Source organism: Sorghum bicolor, chromosome 6, assembly GCF_000003195.3.
Source record: "Sorghum bicolor cultivar BTx623 chromosome 6, Sorghum_bicolor_NCBIv3, whole genome shotgun sequence".
NCBI lineage: Eukaryota > Viridiplantae > Streptophyta > Magnoliopsida > Poales > Poaceae > Sorghum > Sorghum bicolor.
In genome coordinates, this window is record NC_012875.2 from 18,054,678 (window position 1) to 18,074,639 (window position 19,962).

The window sequence follows — 19,962 nt, forward strand, 5'->3', positions numbered from 1 at the left end:
TCCAACCGATCAACCACACATCCAATGCTTAGGCCCGATGGTGACCCAGATCCAACTGATCTGATTAATGCGGAGACCAATAGAATCCCATTCAGAGCCAAGAATTTCTCCTTAGATCTATGGAAACACACTTTCCGATCCTAGCCTAAGACCACCAAGGGACGAAAAGATTGGTATTTGAGGATCGGTAGGTCAAATGAAGTGTACTGGGCAGAACGGAAATTGGACCAGTGCATCAGGCTCTCTATTGCCGGTGTAGAAAAATAAGTCAATGATGATAGCAGCTGCTTATTTTTGGTCAGATACCACCAACATTTTTATATTTGGTCATGGCCCAGCCACTCCTACTCTTGCCCAACATTTTGATTCATAAGTGATAAAAGATTTAAAATATTCAAGGAAGGGTTAAATGCATCTGGGGCTTGCCTTGGTTGCAGAGCTGAGTGGGTTCCTCTCCAACTTCTTCAAACGGAGCACCAACCTCGGGGTTTGGTTCAACGGTCGCTCCTTCGGTCACGTGCACTATACGCAAAATGATGTATGCTCATGATATGCTTATGACAACATATAAGAAGGATTTAGTTGTGTACAACTTTCCTTCTCGGTGCAAAAGTAGCTTAAACTGTAATTAAAGATTGTTTACACTTTAGTGTTTTTACCCAAGAGGTTGCAACAGTAAGCTAAGACTTTTCTTAATTTATATTTATTCTCAATTAATTAATTATTAATCCTTTTATCTTAATTAATCTTTAGTTAAGCATTAATGACAGTAATTAAGTATTAATACCAAACAATAATTAAATGCCAAAGGTCATTAAGGTTAATGACCTCCTGTCATCACACAATCCCAAAAGCTCTCAAATCCTAATTTGGAAATTAAGCTAATCATTATTTAATTATTTTAGTATTATCACTTAAATACTAATTAAGGGTATATTAATATTTTATTCAAACATTATCCAAATGCCACCAAACTTTTTGTGAAGCTAGGAATTAATACTCAGAGATACCTCACAAATTTTGGTGATTTTTGGACATATAAATAATTTCATAAAATTTATGGAAGTTCTATTTATTAAATAAAGGATACAATTTTTATACATGTTCAAAGTATCAGAAAATGAAATCTAACATTTTTCCTATGTTCTACTCACTGCACAGAATCTATACAAATATTTACACTATTTTTAGATATGCACATATTTTTCTACACAAAATCAAACATAAATTTCTTTTAGTATAAAAAGAAAAAGAAAAAAAAACATTATGGAACCGGAACAGGTCCAGCAGCTCGGCCCGCAGGCCGGCCCATCCGGTCCTGCGCGCTGCGCGCGCCTCTCTCCCCTCTCACGACGTCGCTGACAACAGGCCCCTACTATCAGCTTCGTCTCCTACCTCGGGGAGGATCCCCTTGGGCCGACTAGTCGTCGGTGAGCTCCATCCGGTGAAGCCGAGATCCCCGACGCTTTCACCTCCTTCTTCTACCCCTTCGAACTTCCTAGGTAAGCCGCGCAAGTTCTCCTATGGCTGGTCCACTACCTCAGCGGTAGGCGATGCCTCAGCGTGGAACCCCGAGCACCAGGGGTCGATAGAGAGCGAAAGGAGAACCATGGGAGTACCAGGGGCTCACTGTGACTTCAAAAAGCTGGACAGCAGCGGTGGAGATGCTCGGAGGAGGGCTTGCTATGGTGAGGTGCTCGCGGCAACGTTTCTGCCGGAGTTGGAGGAGAACGGCTCGGATTGGAGCTACAAGGGGTTAGAGCATGTGGTGAGGGGTTCAACGGGTAGCTGAGTTCATGGCGAAGCTGTTGAGGTGCTTTGGTGGCTCGGACAGGGAATGGGCGAGGCAAATTTCGCGGGCGCGGGGAGCTCACCGGCGTTGAGCGAAAGGGAGAAAAGAGAGGTTGCTGCAGTGTGTGGTCACTGGAAGGAATAGATGAGCATGCCAGGAGCTTGGCCACTTCACAGCGACCTCGAGCAGCCAAGCGGCTGCGTGGCTGGGTGCGTGGCGGCGCGCGATGGCAGCGCCTGCCGCAGCGGCAGTGCAGTATTCCTTTTACCTAGGAATACCATCGGGTGCGTCCAAAATGGTTTCTTAGCCTATGCTGCATTATGTGCAAACCATGCACCTATCTTGCACCGAAACTAACACTGTCTCCAAACAGACCAAAGCAAGATTTTGTATGACACACGTCATCTAGAAGTTCCATCATGTGCGTCCAGATTGATTTCCAAGCATTTGGTATGTTCCATGCAAACCGTGCGGCAAGACATATCCACTTTTTCTGTTTTTTTTTTGTAAATTACTTCCAAAATTTGACTACAAGTCAAATTTCTGTCAAAATAAAACTTGTTCAGAATTTTGGATGCTACAAAACATCTTTAAGGGTCCAAAGCTAATTTTGAAAGGAAAGGTACAAATTTGAACCAAACAGTTTGAAATTCAAAATTCCAATTTGGGGGCAAAACTGATTTGAATTGGGGCAGAATAGAAATTCCAAAATTACTTTTGATTTTCCTCAATAACTTGAAAAATTCCCAAAATAAAAGTTGTTCATTTTGACGAGCTCTACAACTTTCATTTTGATCACTTTTCAAGATTCCAAATAGATTTTGAATTAGGGATTCAAATTGAAAAGGGGACAATTTCTGGAAATCTATATTTTCAAAATTACTTTGAATTTTGTATTGAAACTTCAAAAACTCAAAACACCAAAGTTGCACATCTTGACAAGATCTACAAATCTGCTTTTGAACTCATTCCTAATTTTTGCTTAGTTTTTAAGTTACACAAAAGGGGGTAACTCTGCTTAGTTTTTAACTAATCCCCGACTTTGGTTAGGTTTTAAAATTAGGGTTTTCTCCCTTATTTCCTTATAACCCTCCGCTACTAAGGATTATACAACCAACACAAGCATCAGTTCACAACATAAGCACATTTTAATTCCCTAAGCATAATCAACCAAATTAAACTTGTTTTATGTTAATGCATCAGGATGTGCTCAACAATTATGCTTATATAATGACATGATCCAATTTTAGTATCTGTAACATCAGGGATGTTACATAGTTGCTCTTGCCGATAAAACTGAACTACAATCATTGATCAGCAAGGTTAATTTCATCAGGAGGTTCATATCTAATCTATCGGGCAAGATCAAAGCTTTTAGTCCTTTACTTAAATTGAAAGCTGATCTGGAGTTTTTGTGGGGAACTGAGCAGCAGTTGGCCCTAGATGAAATTAAGAAATATTTGGTAAATCCTCCGGTCTTCGTTCCACCTCAGCACAGGAAACCTTTCAGATTGTATTTATCAACCGATGATACTGTTATCGGTTCAGCTCTTATTCAAGAATTTGAAGGGAAGGAACGTGTCATTTTATTATCTGAGTAGAAGATTGGTGGATGTCGGGACAAGATTTTCAACCATCGAGAGGTTATGCTTATGTTTCTACTTTTCTTGTATTAAATTGAGGCATTATTTGTTATAGGCCGAATACACTGTCATATGCAAAGATGATGTGGTTAAGTACATGTTGTCAATACCGATTTTAAGTGGTAGAATCGGCAAGTGGATCTTGGCGTTATCAGAGTTTGATCTACGTTATGAATCGGCCAAGGCAGTCAAAGGGCAAGTTATGGCTGATTTTGTTACTCAATATTGCAATACAATGGGTTCTTTGGACATTGCTCCTTGGACGCTTTTCTTTGATGGATCTACATGTGATCAAAGAGCAGGTATTGGTATTGTGTTAATTTCACCCCAAGGAAGGAAGTACGAGTTTTCATTGCCGATTGTTGCTACATCAACAAACAATCAGGCTGAGTATCAAGCTTTGTTGAGAGGGTTGGAATTACTTAGAGAAATATGTGCCGATGTTGTTGAAGTCTTTGGTGATTCTATGCTTGTTATAAATCAATAAAGTGGGATTTATGAATGCTTACAATTGTTGAAGGAATTTAAAGATTTCCGTCTGGAACATATTCCCTGATTACATAATGAAGAAGCTAATCCGTTAGATCAATACACCTCGGGATATCAGCCCATCCTAGAGGTGCACACACCGGCAGTTGGTGCCAATGATTGGAGAACGGAAATTGCTGATTACTTAAGAGACCCATCTAAGAAAGTTAAGAGACGCATTAGGTTTCAAGCTACTAAGTATGTGCTTCTCGGTGATGAATTGAAAAACACGATGGGTGAAATTCATGAGGGAGTATGTGGAGCACATCAATCGGCTTTCAAGATGAAATGGATGATCAGAAGGAAAGTGTATTATTGGCTGACTATTCTTGAAAATTGTTTTAAATATTTTAGAGGGTGCCAAGGTTGTCAGAAATTTGGCAATATTCAAAGAGCACCCACATCGGCTATGAACCCTATCATGAAACCATGGCCGTTCCGAGGATGGGCTATTGATCTAATCGGTCAAATTTATCCGTCATCAAGCAAAAGGGCATAAATTTATACTTGTTGCCACTGATTATTTCACTAAGTGGGTTGAAGCAATTCCTTTGAAAAAGGTGACATCAGCAAATATGATTGATTTTGTAAAGGAGCATAATGTTTGCCAATTTGGTATTTCTCAGACAATCACTACTGATCAGGGTACTATGTTTACATCGGGAGAATTTGATGAATTTGCAATCGGTATGGGAATTAAAGTTTTAAACTCTTCTCCTATTATGCTGAAGCTAATGGGCAGGCCGAGGCTTCTAACAAAGGGATCATTAAACTCATTAAGCGTAAAATTGAGAAAAACCCTAGGAGGTGGCATATAGTGTTAAATGAAGCCTTGTGGTCATATCGGATGGCGTGTCATGGTGCAACTAAAGTGTTGCCTTATCAGTTGGTATATGGACACGATGCAGTACTACATTGGGAAATTAAAACTGGCTCTAGGCGGATATTCTCTCAAGATTAGTTAACTACCGATGATTATGATACTCTGATGAAGGATGAGTTGGAAGATTTGATAGGTCATCGGTTGAAAGCTCTGGTTAGCATTGAGGCAAATAAGAAGAGAGTGGCCAGGTGGTATGATAATAGGTAAAAGCCAAAGAGTTTGCTAATGGAGACTTAGTTTGGAAATTAGTTCTACTGATTGGGACTAAAAGTTCAAAGTTTGGTAAATGGTCCCATAATTGGGAAGGTCCTTATCGGGTAAGTCGATCTGCTCTTGGCAATGCATACATCTTAGAAACCTATAACACCCCAGTGTTATGGTTGCATTCTTTCACATGCATAACATGAGCATCATCATCTTCATAAGCATATCATGATCATCAATTACCTAGGGTCATATCATTTTATGCAAAAGTGTGATTTAACTTGCTTAAATATGCCTTATATGCTTATGGTTGCTTGTGCCATGCTCCTGTTTGTGTTCTATGCCTTGATAAATAGTTCATCTATGCTTAACTCAACTTTTGGAACAATGTTCATGTTGGTCACATCTCCAAATAAAGTACCTAAGTCATACTTTCAATTATAGGCCCTAAAAACCTCTTTTCCTTAGGCTTTTAAAAAGTGGTTCATAAAATGTTTGCATGTCAAAACTTCCTAAAGCAAAGTTGTAGCAAATTTTATAAAGAACAAAAGTTGTTTCATGGCCATCTCATGACAATGAGCACATCATGCTCAAAAGTGCTTGAAAGGCAGATTATGGTGCTGTTTTGGCACTTAGCAAAATTTTGCTTAGTCCTGGCGCCACCAGTTTCACTACTAAATTTGGACCCTTTTTCAACGCCCCAAATATGTTGCAATAGAACCAAAATTGTTGCAACAGCAGCAATAGCAACACAAATTTAGTGTTGGGAGGCGTTGCAAGATCAAGAGTGGCAATAGGCTTGCACAACACTTTCCTATGCAGTGTTGCAAATCTGTATCAAATTTGCAACACCTAGGGTGTTGCAACCTAAGGTTTTGCTACAGTTGAATGTGTGGCAACATCAACTAATGCAACACCTTAGGCGTTGCTGGACCATGCAATGGCAACATGCCCATGGTGTAGCAAATGGTACACTAGCAATGCCGAACGTGTGTTGCAACACAAAGTATTGCCACACATATCGATAGTGGTAAAAGAATTATGTCACAGCACTTAGAAGTGGTGGCAACATATGCAATTGCCATGCCCAACATTTGGTTGCTATAAGGTGTTGTCGCTATTGCCACACAAAATGAGTGTGGCAACAAGGATTATGTTGCAACACCAAGAAGTGGTGGTAACTTGTGCAATTGCCACGCCCAACATTTGGTTGCTTTAAGGTGTAGTAGTTGTTGCTACGCAAAATGAGTGTGGCAACTAGGATTATGTCGCAACACCAGGGAGTGGTGGGCACATATGCAATTGCCACACCAAACATTTGGTTAGTTATGGTATAGTCGCTATTGCCACGCAAAACAAGTGTGGCAATAGGATTATGTCACAACACCAAGTTTGCTTATAATTTACGAGACGAATCTTTTGAACCCACTTAGTAATGATTGGACAATATTTGTCAAATACAAATGAAAATGTTACAATATTTATTTTGCAAAAAAATTGCAACTAAACAAGGCCGTCCGCGGCGGTAACACGGGTTGGCGGCGGACGCGAGTCGTGCGAGCGCGCCGCGTGGCACACGGTTGTTGCACGATCGGCGAGACGAGATCACGATGCAAAAGGGTTGTAGTCTCCATGACTCGCTGACTCCGCCTGACCCTAACGAGCGACGACCAGTCGATGATCGACGATGAGGCACACTATAAAGGGCCCCAGATATTTGTTTCGCCTCGGGCCTCAAAAACTCAAGGCCGGTGCTGCTCACATATATTATTGTATAAATTCAAACTAGGCCAGCCCCAAGCTCTGCCTATGGGTTGGCTATGCTGCCTCCCAGGAAGCTCAACATGAAAAACAGCCCATAGTACTGCCATGCCGCCCCTAGGCCAAAGGCTAGTTCCGTGGCCCTAAGAGACATGGCTCAGGAGGCACGACGTGTCATGCCAGCCCGACCCATTCGGCCCGTGTCGACCAGCCATAGTCCGTTGGCCATCTATGCCTAGTGGTGGCTCTGCCAATGAGTTGGCAAGGGAGGCGTGACAATAGTAACCGCCAATTGATGGCTATTCATACGCTTAGGCCCTTTTGCTATAAATAGTGCCATAGATGGCCATCGGACCGTACCGGCCCGGCTCGGCATGTCTTGTCGTGTCATGCCTGCATCGTGCCACACCATGTTGTCGTGCCATCGTGTCGTGCCATCACCGTGCCTCGTGCCAGGGATACGAGCCAAGGCACGGCCCGTGGGCCGTCGGGCCGGCACAAAGGCACGACGGGCCATCGGGCCAAGCTCATGCCAGATGCTACAGCAGGCTAGCAGGATGTTTGCATAGGCTAGTAGTAGGCCAGCAGGTCTACATTTTCTTTTTATTTTTTAGAATTAGCAGGCTACATTTCTTACCAGGCCACTCAAGATGGTTTTAGATAGGCCAGTAGGCCTATATTTTTTTTTGAGAATTAGCAGATTACATTTTTTACTGGGCCATTAAGGACCTGGCCATCGGGCCATGCCTGAGCCATGCCACGGGCCACGGTGGCGGCCCAGGCACGGCCTAGTTCCTCGGGCCATGCCGGCCTGGGCTCGGTAGCTGTTGAGCCGGGCCAAAATGCCGGGCCACGAGCTAGGCCAACAGGCCATGTGCTACATGGCCAACTATACATAAAGCCCACAAAATATAGGTATTTTCTACAATGGGATTTTATAGCAACCAAACCAACTTGTGGCAATAGCAACAAGCTATTGCATTGCTTTAGATATTTACTTGCAATAAACAGCTATCTATTGCAATGGTCATGATAAATATTACAACAAAATAAAACTATGGCAGGAGCAGCACACTATTGCATCGCCATAAAAATTTAGTTGCAATACATAGTCTACCTATCTTAACAGTCGTGGTAAATATTACAACAAACAAAAATGGTGGCAACAGAAATAATCTATTCATCGCCTTGAAAATTTAGTTGCAATCCATAGTCTACCTTTTGCAATAGCCGTGATAAATATTACAACCCAACAACACTGTGGCAATAATGTCAAGCAGTGGCAACACTGTTCTATATGGTTGCAAAAGCACCTGGCAGTTGCAATGCTAATTAGTACTAATGCAACACAATGTCATTATGGCAATATTTTGAACCTGTAGCAACACACTTCACAAAATAGTTTCTATAGGTCTAACCTCTTGCAACGACAAAGGTAAATATTGCGACCCACTATTTTTGTGGCAACACAGTCACCTTGTTGCTACGTTTTTGGAGAAAAGTTGCAAATCACACCCCAATCACAACATAGTTTGTGGCGTTGTAAAGGGTGTCATGTGGCAATCGGGTCAAAATCTAGTAGTGTTTGCTTGATCGGTTTTGGAAACATCATATCTCTTCATCCAGGCCGATTTGGCCCTTGCTCTAGTTGACAATCTTGTAGAACTCGTTTAGTACTCCAACTTTGTCAACTACAGCATCTCCTAATTCGCCACGGTTTGGGAGATAATCATTGTCAAAGTGGCTCTGTCAATCGTGCATCGCGATGTCTAAATGGAGGCCGTCCCCGTCGACGTGGTCGACCGACGTTAGGACATCGGTGACATTTGGCGCCCGTACGCCATCTTTGGCCCCACTCGTCAGCCCCGGACGTGCGCATGACCTCCACGGCGACGCCCCCAAGCGGATGGACGCGTCCATTTCCTCTGTCTCGCCCTTCTCGCGCCGAAAGCTCGGCCGCAACGGAGTCGCCGTCGTGAGCTCACTCCGGCGAGCTCGACCGCGTTCCTCGCTGCATCACCACCCACCAAAGCTCGCCCACAGCTCCGCTGTGACCTGCTCTCCAACTTCCATCCTCAAGCTCGGCGTGAAACCCTCCGGTGAGCTGACATTTCCGATCTTCCCCAAATCAGGTCGCCGTGACTGTTTTCTCCGGCGAGCCCAATGCTGAGCTCCTCGGAGCGTCTCGTCTTCTCTGGTTGGGTTCTGGAGGTAGCTTAGGACCTTAGCTAGCGTCTGCGCCACTTGAGGGACACTCTACCGCACTCACCGTTGCTGGGCACGACGAGCAGCGCCACCGTGTTTCCGCCGGAGTTCAGTCCTCTCGTGGCCAGCCCTTTCCACACCGTTTCAAGCATAGTCACCTACCTAGAAAGCTTCACCGTAGTTCACTGGTGCTGTAGGAAACCCTAGGTCATGCTCTACCGGCCTGAGAGCTCTGGCGTATCGCCGAGCATCTCCGCCGAGCCGCCATGGTCGACGGCAAGCCCCTTGCGGTGGCTCCGCCGTGGGGAAAAGGGGGTCAACCGGTTCGCATGTGTCTGGGGATCACGTTGGTGCCCTTGGTTTGGCCGGAGACCTCGCCGTCGCGGAGAAATCGCCGGTGAACGTCGCCTCGGTCGAGAGGAAGAAGAACCTGACACGCAGGTCCCGCTGACAGTGACACAACGGCTCCCTCGTCTCTTTTATTTTAAAATCCAGATTTCTTGCAATCTTGCAAAAATCTTATCTCCAGTTTCTGAGCTCCAAAATTTGCGAAACAAAATTTGTGATCATCCATGAGGTGGCTAGTTTTTAATAAAAATATAATATGCACCATGTTTTCTGTGAAAAATAATTGTTATGAATTAGTCTTGTTATTTATGTATAAATTCATATCTTTTGATACTGCTCCAATTGCTATGAAATGTTTATGCTATGCTCTGAGTAGTATTAGAATGCTCTGATAAATATTTCATGATTTTTGGAGTGCTGTATCTCTGATATGTAATTTATGTTAATACTATGGCTTGATTTCATATTTAAATCATAATAAATGTTTGAAGCAAGTGCTGGTGTTCTCCTTTGGTGTCAAGCTTGTTTATAGTAGTAGTAACATATAAATAATCTGAAATCTGTGGTTTGACACTATGTAAGCTATGTTTCTTAATTTATAAAATAAGCACCATGTTATATGTTAATTAGATATCTTAAGTTTGGCATGCGCAATTGTTCTGAACATTTTATGGTGATGTCCAGATGCCATGCTTGTGCTTCTGTAATTTTTGTAGATTTTTCTGAGCAAGCTTGCTGGTATCTTGTATTTATGTCATTTTATGGAATTAAATTAATAAATGCCTTGTTGTTGAATGTTTAGTGGTCAACATGTGATGTTCTGGTAATCTTAGGTTATGCTTGTGCTTGTAACCCATTTGGTTGACACTAAATATATTTTTGCTATGTCATCAAATAATTAATTAAAGGTTTTATAGCTGTTCTGGCAGCAAGGGAGTAATCTGACCTTTGCTTGATGTAACTTGGTTTTCTGAAAGACTTGTCTAAATCAAAGATGTTGTATACTTTGTGAGCTAGCTGCAGTTTAATTTTGGGATCATTTGGTCCAATAGTTTAAAAGTTATGACTCTTCCAAGTTGGGTTCCAGAACTAGGTGCTCTGTGTTTTTCTAGAACAGAACGTGGAACTTTGTTTAGTTGACTTGTTTAACGTGTGAATCTTGCTATGCTATCTAAAGATGAAATGTAAACAATTTCATAAGCCTTCCTCATTCATGTTTGTTGGATCTGTATAGCTTTAGTTATGATTGGTTCCTTGAGCTGCCCTATTATTTGGTTGTTGTTGTTTATGGTTTAAGTTGATGAATCTTGCTAAGTTAGTTAGTCATCTTTATGAATCTTGTAATGGTAGTACCGATGCAACACACTACCGATCAAAAAATTACAAGTATAGCAAGGACTGAATCGCTGATATTGTGTGCAGACGAGTCTGGTTGGCTTCCTCTATCTCTTTGGTGTCTTCATCGGCTGAGCTCTCCACTGGCTTGAGTTTCTTTTTCATAAGGAGAGGTTTGCATATTTGGGTGTCCCTTTCTTGCTAAAGATCCTAGATTGCATCGGGCAGCTGACTTTCTTCTTGTGTAGCCTGAGTCAGTGCTTCTTCAACTTGCTTAAGCACAGCTAATAGAGCCTCTTTCCTTGACGATAGTTCTGAGATCTTGTGTTTTAGTTCGACACCTGAAGCTTGCAAATTGCCAATGCTCTTATGCTTCTCATCGGCAATATGCTTCACTTGTAGCATTTCTTCTTTGAGTTGAGCCTGACCAGCTCTGTCGGCGATATGCTGAGTGGCCTTTTGGTATTGAAGTTGGCGACTCTCTAGAAAAGCGCTTCCTCAACATCAGCAAGGATCTGGCCAGGAATTGCTTTAAAGATAGTTTTTGCCGTGTTCGAATCATCCCCTAGATGAGCTGTGTCTTGTTGCAACAAGTTCAACAGGTTCTCCAGTTTGGATCTAATTTCTGCCGATACTGATCCAAGTGCCAATGAAGAGCTTGCCTCTTCTCCTTCATCATCGGAGATGTTGATGGCGAAGGAGAATAGGCTATCGGGAGAATCTTGTTCCTAAAGAAGGAGAAGTGAGTCAATTGAAAGCAAATATGAATAGTGTAGATTGATTAAGTCAAGTAGCTTACTTGTTTTAAGGCAATCTCTTGCCTTTGACTGGAGGACATATTCTGGGTTGTGCTCTGATAAGGATCGACTAGGTCTGTCGATGGAACATCTTCAGCTATAAAATTAATTACTATTGAGAATAATGATGATTCTTTTGTAGCTTTATCGGTAATATATTCTTGGAATATAACAACTAATGATGTACCTTGTGCGGGCAGAGCGATGGTTTGCTCAGGAGCAACAACTGATGACGTGCCTTGATCAAACAGGTCGATTGTTTGATCGGGTCCATCGGCCGGATCAGGTTGACTGGCACGCACCGACTAAGGTGGAGAAGTAGCTCTCTGCCGCTTTGGCTGAGTCTTGGTGCTTGTTGAAGCCTTTCGCTTGGACTGCGCTTTGGCATCTGCTGGCTGGGGGCATCGGCACCTGACGGTTGAACATCTTGAGTTCTTGCTGATGCACCGGTTTGTTGCTGCAGAACACATGTGACGCATAATGACTTATAAGTTGAATATAAAGATAGGAAAATACCTCTGAAGGTTCATCAAGAGTAATAGTATCCGACGCGGGAGGAGCTATCGATGATGTCCCAATTATGGTCGTTACGCCCTAAAAAGATGGTGTAAGTATAAACTAGGATCGACATGACTAAAGTAATTAAGGTTCTTACCTTAAAAGCTTGCACCAAGGTGGCGGCAGCGACCGATGGAGTGGCCTTTGAGCGCTTAGTAGTCATCTTCTTGAAGCGGGCTCCCCGATGAGTCAAGGCTGCCAAAGTGGGGCATTATGACTGATTGGTGAGATCGGACATACTGGTCGGAGATTGAAGGGTCGCCCACTTTTGCTCATTGCTGGTACTGGATCATCAACCTGTCAAATGAAAAAGTTAGTTACCGATGAAGTTAAAGTTAAAGAATGGACTAAGTGTTGGGAGAAAACTTACCGCGTCATCAGGGATAACATGCTTGGTGTCAATAACGTGCCGATATGTGTGAGCTGATGCAGCAAATAGCTTCCCTCTCCATTCTTGACACCATGACTTGTAAGACTCGGAGATGAAAGAGGTTGGTACCCAAGTAGACAGATCGATATCTATGGTATCGGCATCGGGAGGAAGTTGGACAATGTCGGTGTTTTCCCCACGGGGGGTCAAACCAACGAGTAAATTTGTATGCGTGCTCCCTTTTCCAGATGGTGATGCAAGAAGACACAAAGATTTATCCTGGTTCGGGCAAGAGAAGGCCCTACGTCCAGCGGGGGAGGGGAGTTTGTATTATCTTGCACCTAAGTGCTTGTACAGGGGCGAATACAAGCGTGGGGTAGAATGAGATGGAGTATGGAGACTCTACTACGTATGGGTGTTGTGTTGCGTGATGTTCCCCTGTGGTCCCTCTCGGGCTTCCCTTTTATAGTTCCAAGGGGAAGACCAGGGTACATATGTAGGTATCTAAGTAGGGGTCGATAGGGGTACGGCGCACGGACCTACTCGAGGCCTCCGTACCGGCGTGGTCTCGAGCCGTCTCGTCTTGGTAGCTTGACGATGATTGCGCGTGCCCCTGTATCCCGCTCTGTACGCCGTCTTGGGCCGATTTATCCGTTGCACGCCTGTACGTCATGGCGGCTGATACGTCAGAGTGGTGGCAGTGCCGTCAGTCGACGTCCAACCCTTCCCGAGGAAGCAAACATGTCCGGTCGAGGGTCGGACGCTATGTAGCGCCTTGCTATCCAGAGTATTGACTTTTGGCGTCTCGAGGGGGTCCTGACTAGACGTTCCATCCCAGCTTCCAGCGTCCTGACACGCTCTGGGTCATTCGGTGGGGAAGGCTGCAAAAAGAATGACGGGACGGGTGCCTGTTCCCCATCACTCTTCCCGTGACTAGCGTGTTAGGTGGGAAAGCGACAGGCGCATTAAATGCCTGGGTTCTCGTGCACGCGTCAGGCGGCGGGCAGTGTCCTTGCACTCGACGCCTCCTGGTTCACTCGAGCCTATTTCCGTATTCGACGGTAGTTGGCGCTCGACCCTTGTGCAGTTCGCTCGACACCTTTTCCATCTTCGAGGCTGCGGCCGTTGATGATTGTGCATGTGACTGATCAGAGCGTCGAGTTGAGGGCCTCGATCTGTGTACAGATAATCTTGTTATGTCCATCAGTTAGGATACCCCTTACTGGTACCCTCGACAGTAGCCCCCGAGTCTCTATTTGAGTGCTGGCGCTCGAGTGGAGGCTGTATTCCTTGGTCGAGTTTCCGTGGGGGCGCGCGAGCGACCCCGCGGGGGTAGCCCCCGAGCCCTTGGAGGAGTTTTTTGACTCCTTCGAGGGTTATATTGCCTAATTCTCAGAAACGTTGTCGACACTAGTGGTGGAAGGTTCTGGTTGGCTCGTTTTTCGTAGGGGGTTTCGACGTACTCTCGATAGAGCGAGCGTCATTCACCCCGGATTGAGCTCCTAACGGGTTGGTCCAAGTGAGAACCTGTGCCCCTTTCGAGGTGGTCAGCTGTAGCCCGGAGGCGTTCTCATAAAGCGGGGTCGACGTGGTCGGGGATGCTGGTCTCGTTCGATAGAGTCCAGTGGCTCGATGCCTCCCGTCGGGGGGATTCCTCTCGACTGTCTCGACCCTACCTTGGACATCCCCAGCGAGTTCTCGAGGCGGGCCTCGATTTTCAACCGCTCGCTGGGCATCCCTGACTCTGGTGCTCGAGATCGGCTGTCGAACCCTTCCGGCGGGTCAGCCTGCGACCTCTCGAGGCTTTCGTGGTGCGTCCCTTGGCTTACAAGGGAAGGAAGAGGCCGCGGCGGTTCGCCTTTCTGCCCGTTGGGCGCGTCTTTTCAGACGAGAGCCGTTGCGGCACTGTGTTGGCGCAGAATTCGGAGCGTCCTGTCTGTGAGTAGGAAAAGGACCGTTAGGCGGCGCATTTATGGGGGGAGTTAACTCATTTATCGGATCTGTCTATTGGTGGGTCGCTGTCTATAAGTATCCTGTGGCATCGCCGCCGTTCTCCCTTCTGCCTCCCGTTGCCATCCTTGCCTTAGCCTCCTTGCCATCTCACGCGCACGCACCCCCTCGAGCAGTAGCGAAACCACCCTCCTTCCGTCCAAGATGCCTGTGAGACTCGTCGCCGCCGACGACTGGCGCCCGTCGTCGATGATGGAGCGCCGGTTGCTAGAGCTTGAGAGGGAGGGACTCCTGCGCCACCGCACCTCGCTGTCGTCACCGGAGTGGATCGCGCTGCCAGCGGACCATCGGGAGCCCAACCCACCCAAGGGCTACGTGGTGTCGTTCGCCAAGTTCCACCGCCATGGCTTGGGTGCTCCCCCGAGCCGCTTCATGCGGGCGCTCTGCCTTCATTACGGGGTGGAGCTCCAGCACTTCTCCCCAAACGCCATCACCGTTGCGGTGGTCTTCGCCGCGGTGTGTGAGGGCTACTTGGGGATGATGCCCCACTGGGAGCTGTGGCTCCACCTCTACAGGGGCGAGCTCTTCAACGCCCCCACCGGGACCACCGGCGTGAGGAAGCTCATGCGGGCCGGGTGCCTCAACCTGGTGCTGAAGACGAAGAAGACGGAGAGGCCGCGCGAGTACATCCCGGTGGGGTTGTCATCGAACCATGCTGGATGGGATTCCCAGTGGTTTTATCTGAGGAAGGACGACGGGCTTCTCCCCGCTTACACCGGCCGCCTGATTACAGAGCGTCCGGACAACTGGACATACGGCGTCGTTCAAGACCACCATTCGCGGCTCGACCCCCTCCTCGATGCCCTAAAGAAGCTGCGCCTGGTGGGCCTGTCCGCCGCTCTCGTCCTCTCGGTCGTCCATCGTCGGAGGGTCCTCCCACTGATGTCTCGGCCGCTGAGGATGGATGAGATGGGGCCGGGCGTTTCGTCCCAGGATCTCGAGGCATGCCGGATGTCTAATGAGGCTCTGGCGGACAACGAAACCGCTGCCTGGGTTAGGGCGGCCATTGCTGGCGACTTTAAGTCGGAGCACGTCAATGGCTTCTCTATGAGGCCTGACGAGGGCTCGATCGACCTGGTACGCCCCTTTCTCGTACGTTGCTCCTATTATTGGTTTCGTTCGATCTTCTTTTTAAGTCTACCTTTGTTCTGGCAGGGACAGATTGATGTCCGGTCCTCGAGGCCTCCAGTAAAGGAGGACGAGGTCGACCGTGACAAACGGCGCCAGTCCGTCGAAAAACTGAAGTCCGCCAAGGACTCTGAGAAGAAAGGGAAAAAGAAGAAGAATCCCGACCGCCAAGCGCTAGAGGCGCGTCGAGCTAAATCCAGGCAGAGGGGGGAGCCGGAAGAAGAATCCCCTAGTGAGGATGACGGTGGGGACGGAGATGACGACAGCGACGATTCTGAGGGAATGGCGTCTCGCCTTGACCGGATCCTCGAGGGTCTGCCTCGAGGCGACGTCGACGCCCCACGGACGGGAGCGCCAAAGGAGGGGCCGGGCGGATCTCACCACCCCCGCGTTGACACCCCTCCTGCACCCGCGACCGGTCAGGCCACCCCATGCCCCCAACCTCCCCCTGCATCAAAGGCGGGTGGCCAAGCTAGGCCCCAGGTGACGGGGCCGCTGACCCGCGGTCGCGCCGCGGCCTCCGAGAAGGGAGAGACCAGCCACAGGAGCGCCAGTCCTGGCGCCCGTCAGGTGGGAGTTGCTGGGCCTAGGCCAGCACCTGCCCTCGAGGGGCCTGGCGCCTTGACGCGGGGTGGCTCGAGGCCCACCGGTCGAGGTACCGGCAGGCGAGCCGTTCTCCCTGTGGGGTAAGTTCTTCGACGCTGTTATTCTTGTTCTCCTGGTTCTTTGCGTTTTCTCGTGTAGCTATCTTCTTTATGCCCGTTATTCCCTCCTCAGGTTGAAGCAGACGCTTGAGCAGGCCCAGCCTTCGATGGCGAAGAGGCTCAAGGTGGGAGCAGCCTCCAAGGAGCCAGATCTGTAGCTTATTCATGGTACTTGTGTTGTTCTTACGTTGGTCATCATAGTGACTGGCCTTTGTTTTTTGTTTCACAAGCACCTCCGACCCTCGGCCTCCGACCAGCGCTGAGAGTGCCCCACCCCGTCCTGAGTCTGCCCTGTCGTCGCCGAAACAGGCCGAGGCGCCCCATACCCAAGGGCCAGAGGGAGCCCCCGAGCCTCCCCGATCGGGGGTCGAGGGGGATCCCATTACTATCAGTGATGGGTCTGGCGGCAACGGGACATCAAGGGATGCCCGTCCTATGGACGAGGAGGCCTCGACCTCTCTTGTCACAGGACGGACGCCCTGGCCTACCGGTCTTCGCTCCCTCGAGGAGCAGAGGAAGAAGGAGGAGGAGGAGGAGCGGGAGCGAGAGGCAAGGCGGCAACTGCAGGAGAAGGAGATGCAACGGCAGCTGCAGGAGCAGGACCGCCAACAAGAGTCGCAGGAGCTCGACGGGCAGCAGCAGCAGCAGCAGGGGGGCCAGCCATTGGAGGAACCGCTCGAGCCTCCTCCTCACAGTCCCCCCATATAGTACCACCAGCGCCGCAAGAACCCGGGGACCAGGAAGAGGGTCTGCCGGTTTTTGGACCCCCAACCCCGGCGTGGCTCCGTCCTGGGGCGCCCGCCTCGATCCCAGCAGAGTCGGGGCGGGCGGACGGTGTGGTAGTGCTCGCCTGCATGATGCGCACCAATGTCGACCCTGATTTCGAGATCAAGAGGACGATCTACGGTATGGACGGAATCGCCCCAGGATTCCTCCGGGAGCGTCGGGCGTGGGAGGACCGCATTCCCGTCGAGGAGGACGAGGCTGGGACGTCGGGCGGAGGCGGAAGCAGCAAAATGGGCACCTGGAAGACGCTGGACGATGACGGGCGGTTCCCCTCCCTCGTGGACTTGTTCCTGCGCCATGGGGGGTCCCTCGAGACCGTCGAGCACCTCATTCGCGGCGTCAAGGCACGGGCCGACCAGGAGATGGAGAACTGGTGCCCCGATCGGATCCGCATCCGGGCTTCCACCGATCCGTCCGAGCCCAACATCTTCCTGGACGATATGAAGGAGGCTGAGAACTGGGAGCACGTCGAGGAGCTCCGCCTCTAGATGAAACACGTGGTGGGGCTCCTGTCGGACTTTGTAAACACCGGGCTCAGGCCAGCCTACTTCGTAAGTCTCCCCGTCTTTTAATCTTTAGGGAACTTGTTGGTTTTGGGTTCTAACTGCTCGATCGCCGGCTCGCAGGACCTAAAAGAGACCTCTCGTATTAAGTCAAGCTTCATTCATGGCACGAGGGGTGGCTGGGAGCAGCTCCCCCTCCTTAAAGACCAACTCCTGGAGTCGTAGGAGAAGCTCCTCAAAGCTTATAAAGATCTCTTGGCACTCGCGGAGGAGAAGAAGGAGAGGGAGGCTGCCCTGGCCGAGGCTCGAGAGGCCTTAAAGAAGGCTGAGGAAGAGGCCGTGCTGCTGAGGGAGTGGGCTCTGACAGTCAAGGAGGCTGCATCCAAAGCCCGGGAGGAGGCCCTATCTTATAAGAACGTCGTTGCTGATCTGGACAAGGAGAAGGGCCTCCTCAAGACTGACCTAGACTCCCTTCGAGAATCCTTCCAGAGGATGAAGGTGGAGCACGTGAGTGGCGAGATCGCCAGGAGTGCCGTGGAAGAAGCCAAGAAGAAGGCCCTCGAAGACCTCGAGGCGGAGCGGGCTCGATCTCGCAGCCTCTCCGACGACATCGACCGTCTGAAGGGAGAGCTGCTGGAGAAGAAAGGGGCCATTGCTCAAGCTGGCAAAGCGATCGAAGATCTGCGTGTTGCCAACACTGAGCTGGCCCGCTCTAACATGGAGATCGAGAGGGCCAACACCAAATTAGTTGGCGAGAACACAGCTCTGGAGGAGAGTGTTCGCGGTACGTTTCTATCATTGGGTTTTCTTTTCGAGTCTATGCTTGGTTTTATCTAAATCTTTTTGCGTTGGCCTTCACAGGGCTTAAGGACGAGCTCTTGGCCGCCCAACTCGAGGCTCGCAATGCCAAAGCCCAGCTCGAGGGGGAGGTTGCTTTGAAACGTCGCCTGCGGACAGCGATAAGAGATCTCTCGACCTCTTGGGAGGTTGAGCCCATGGATGAGTCGAAGGAGGACGCTCGAGGCGACGCGCTGGTCGACCAGCTGTGCTACGTTGGCGCGACGCTGAGGGATCGGGTGCGGGATGCCCTCCACATTGGGGTAAAGCGGGCAATGGCAGTTGTCTGCTCAGGCTTTTCCTACGACATGGAGGTGGTGTCCCACGGCTTCGTCACCGACATCTCTAAAACCGATGCGGAGAACGAAGAGAGGCTCCACGCCTTGATCGACGACGCAGAGGTTCCTGGAGAGAGGTCGGCTAGGCTGTTCAAGCCCGAGGTGCTTCCCCCTAAGACTAGCTCAGGCGCGGGCGAGGGTGGTGAGGACCGTGATGTGGACTAAGGCCTGCGAGCCTGCTCTGGGTGCTTGGGCCCTATGTATAGTACTATGTTAACTTGTATTTAAGTAATATCTTTTAAGTGGTTGTTAAACGTTTATCTGTCTTTCCTCTCAAGGCTCCTTTATTTCCCTTTGCGCCTATGTTTGTTTTTCTCATTTGGTCTTTTGTTTAAGGCGGTCTCGTTTGCCTCAAGGGTGAGGAGGCGAGTAGAGTTTCCGTAGCCCGGGGGCGTAGGAGTTCTCAGGCTCGTCGTTTCTCGGCCCTTAAGGGGCTCGAGGTACCTTTGCTGCTTCAACCGTATGAGATTACTGATAGGAACGAAAGGGTAACTTGGTTTTTTCGACACTTGGGGGGGGGTTACCCCCCTTGCTAGCCCCCGAGGGGGTGTCGACTATGATGGGTCATTGTCGATACTCCCTTCTAACGTTGAGACTTGTGAAAAGGTAAGTCGCTCGAGGGAAAGACTTTATTTATTCATGCATTCATTTACAAGGCCTTGGTACAGAATGTACGCAGGAACATAAAGCTTTGAAATTCTAGGGGTAGAATCGACGTAGCTGTTCGATGTTCCACGCGTTGGTGAAGATCGCCCCCTTTTCGTCCGCGAGCTTGTATGTCCCTGGCTTCAAGACCTCGGCCACAACATATGGGCCCTCCCAAGGTGGAGTCAACTTGTGGCGTCCTTGATTACTTTGCTGTCATTGTAGGACGAGGTCACCCACGTTCAAGTCCCTCTTGCGCACGTGCTTGTCATGGTAGCGTCGAAGTTTCTACTGGTATCTAGCAGAGTTGATGAGGGCCATGTCTCGAGCTTCTTCGAGTTGGTCGACCGCGTTTTCTTGAGACTCCTTATTTGATTGTACGTTGTACGCTTTGAGTCGAGGGGACCCATACTCGAGGTCTGTTGGGAGAACAGCCTCAGAGCCGTAGACCATGAAGAATGGGGTGTATTTTGTGGCCCTGCTTGGCGTCGTCCTTAGGCTCCATAGGACCGAGGAAAGCTCCTCGACCCATTTCTTGCTGAATTTCTTCAAGCGATTGTAAATCCTTGGTTTGAGCCCCTACAAAT